We start from the raw sequence: 4,126 nt of genomic DNA on the forward strand, positions 1-4,126 counted from the left end.
TTTCTTCAGCATATCCGTCAAAAGATTTTTTTTTCGCTGTCTTCGACACGAATAGATCGAAGAGGGACGCAATGTCGAGGACAATAGTACGGTCAGGTACGAAGAATCGTTGTTAAGGAGATCCTTATTACACGTGATGAGCACAAGGGATTGACGTGACGGAGGGACACGATAAACACGGATAAAAGTAGGCAAAAGATCACGGATGAACTTGCTGCGGGTAACGATCTAACGCTTAGTTTGTCGACAACAGCTGACGTTTAGATGCTCCAATTCGAAACCTCGGGACTAAAGCAGCTAGTGCAATATCTTCTTGACAGAACGGAACGGTACAATAAGCTGAGCCAAGTCACTACGATCGTTTGTAGGCCGTTTCAAACTACGCATACCTTATGAATATACACCTGCGAACTTCGCGGTTACTCTAGAACGACAGACACGTCCGTTACGGGAATCCGCGACGCATTCTATAAATATCTATTTGGCAAATCTTAAGTGTAATCGGTACCTCCGGAAGACACCGGCACTAGAGTCGACCACCTTGGCGTTAAGCATCAATAGAGAGATTCTAGAGAGATTCTAGAGAGAAAGAAGGAGTGAAAGCGATCCTCGAATCAGGGATCAATCCTTCATTAAAAACGGAAAAAAGTAATGATTCAAGGAAAAAAAACTAACGTCAAAGCGGTCGAGACTCAAGACAGATATAAGATCAATAAGGTACAAATTGATAACATTGTGACGCACGCATCAATTGACGTTGCGATTAATTAACAATCCGCGAACGTGTTCGTCGTAGCGTAGAGAATTCTTATTTTGTTTCCTGTAGTTCTTATATTAACAACGATTATATACTAGCGCTACAATTTTTCTCTTTATGGCTATCCTACGATTAACAACATCAACAACAACAACACATATAATATATCAACGTGAATATATACGTATATGTTATATCTATATATTCCGTTAGATCTAAACTTATCTCATGTACATACGCAACTGTGTGTAACGTACACGTGTACATATGTACGTTACATGAATGTAGGAAGAAAAACGACACCGTCCCAAGGATCATGTCCCAAGCAAGTATGTATGACGTTCATCCACATACAATACATGGGAAAAGATCTCCGATAAGATTACATACAGCGATCTGATCTAGTCGTAGGACATAAATGCACAGGTAGATCACACGCAAAGTGTCACTGTAATCGAGGAATTGGATGCAGCGTAAATAGCTTTGGAAAAACGTACTTAAAACTTATACGATCGGAAAAACAAAGCGATAAATAATCTACAGTCACAATTCTGATATAAGTATAATAATATTCAGATGCGATATATAATTGTATAAAGAATAATAGCAATATGATTTCCAACTCCTTTGACGGAGATAACAAAGTTAAAACTTGAATAAATACCAGTGGAACATAAGGGAAACCTAATATAATTGGAAATACGCATTCTATCTGCTCACTCTTATCGCTTATATCTCAATTATCTCAATATCGCCATCAACCATATGACTGAGTATAGCTTAATTAACGAAAATATATCCAAAACGGTCACTTCAATGCCGTAACCGACATGAGAGAAAAATCAATTATCTCTATATACATATATATTAATATCGCAAACTCGAAAATAATAATTACGTCAGCAAAGTAAAGCTCGCTAAAATCTGCTTCGTTACAGAGAGGCGAAACATCGAAAAACTTACGAACGTATAACAAACTAACAAAATTCGGGATAAAAAAAAACACTTCGAAATAAATATTAGCACACTGGATAAAAAAGATTAGTATGCGACGATAGAAATACAGTGTACCATAGAATTTACGCACTTAATCGATTTCTTTTGTTACACCGCCTCAAAATGCCGCAGAGGATACGTATTTCATCCAACGTGGCATTCGTCCAATTTCGCAAAAACTTTTATGTCTACGCATATTGATCTGTTCGTGCATATTCCGAGCGTACCAGATAGAATTATACATACATTGCGTTAAATATCGTTCGCATTATCCTTAAACCTATCTACCGTACTCGGATAAAGTCAGTCGCGTCTGCTACCTCATGAACAATTGGTAACTTCGTTTATGAAAAAAAATACTATCGCGATAATTAATGTCGACTAAAAAATGGTAACTCTGCGTACTTTTTAGAAATAAAATATAAAATATCAGTTATTCCTCCTCCCTTTCATACTTTGTCTCTTTTTCTCTCCCCCGTCCCTGCCTTTCTCTCTTTCCTTCCTGTGAAGGACGCTATAGCGATTGTTCAAAGATAAACTAAATGTTGTACTTTTTACATCTATTGCAAATGAAATATTAAATCTGAGAGAGGTGCACGGGATATAACTATAAAATTCTTAAATTTACAAATGCACTATCGCTTGCAATAATAAATGCGTATGTCTTAATTCTTTATCAGTTTTTTTCTGCTTGTTAAAACTCGATAATCGCGAATAGTTTATTCAATATTTTTTCCTTCACTCTCGACAACGCTTGCAAAAAATAATGTACAAAAAAGAGAATAGAATTACATAATAAAATGATAATAAAATGCTATTACTGCATGCGATGGTACAATTATAAAAGTGATATTTATATAAATATATAATCTATAAATTATATAATATATTTATAAAATTTTGTTTAAGTTTATAAAAATAACATCGTATTTTCCAGCATTATACCAAAATTATGTAATTTCAAAGTATTAAAAACGCAAAAATAAAAATCAACAAAATTGATTGAAGCTCGACAAAATTGTAAAACAATACAGGCATAAAAAAAAGCAAAAATGAAACATAAATATATATAGATGAAATAAACATATCTTTTAAGAAGCTCAATGTAAAATGTATCAAGATATAATTCGTATTGAGATTCGTTCAAGTTCATTCAAGTAGTTATACTTTCATATCTGTGCGTATACTCTTATTCGAAAACTATAATACTTATAATTGATCAGACCAAATTATGGCTCTTTCGATGTAAGTACATGCAACGAAGGAATGTACTTAAATTCATAATTATAAAGCGTAAAGAAAAGAATTTAAATTTCAAAAATACTAAATGCCTTGAGATCGCTTATACAATACACTTGTGCAACTAGATCGCAACCACAATTTAACGATAATTTTGTGCCTAATTACCAAATATTTATCAACAAATAAGTTTATCAAAAATTCAAAAAAACTAATTCAGTCTTTAGATTGATATAAAGAAACGCAATTCTTCGAAACATAAAATATAAATAATAGAAATTGCAACGACAAAGTATGTGTTTTACTTAAGTATATAGAGATGTAACATTATTAAATATATTATCTCCGTAAAAGTTTCTTCTTTCTCTATTTAATTTGATCATCGTTTCTCATACGATTATCGCCAAGTAGAATATGGTTTACCCCGTATACCTCTGCCTTTACCAAATCAACACGTTAAATAAATAACAGATTTACACGATAGACTTACGAGGATAAATTTTAATTCTAAATTCGTGATTACTACGAAGAATTCCCTCATAGATACCTGTATACACATATCATAGTGAGTAGCCTAAAATATCGTACAATTAGAAACAACAAGGACAATGTTACATCGTAACATTTTTGATTGTCTTCCTCAAAGAGGTTTGCCCGACCATAATCGTTCAGAATACGAAGACTCTATATAATAGATTACTGGAACACTCTCGTGCCTCCAACACAACAGTATCAGTATTTCCACGACACGGGCATCCCCGGAAAAAAAAATTTATTTTATATGGAGTACTTTCAGTCAAAAATATATCAGATCACGCGCGTTCGTGTAGACTTCTCTCAGCATTTTCCAATGTTTCTCCTCTAGGCCAAAGAGATTTCACCCTCTCAGTATACTTTTTACATTATTCTGACTGGAATCTCCTGAGATCTGATCTTTTAATAGTCGAAGACCAATCTAAATGGAGCATCTTGGAACGAGATTTGAGTCAGTTTATGTAGTTGATTAAATAACGATGCCTTATGCATATATATAACAACAATATTAAATTAGCACTTAGGAAGGTTGTTTGTGTTATATTATTTTTTTCTTATTTATAATTATATATATATATATATATATATAAAATTTTATAT

This window comes from Trachymyrmex septentrionalis, unplaced genomic scaffold, assembly GCF_001594115.1.
Source record: "Trachymyrmex septentrionalis isolate Tsep2-gDNA-1 unplaced genomic scaffold, Tsep1.0 scaffold62, whole genome shotgun sequence".
NCBI lineage: Eukaryota > Metazoa > Arthropoda > Insecta > Hymenoptera > Formicidae > Trachymyrmex > Trachymyrmex septentrionalis.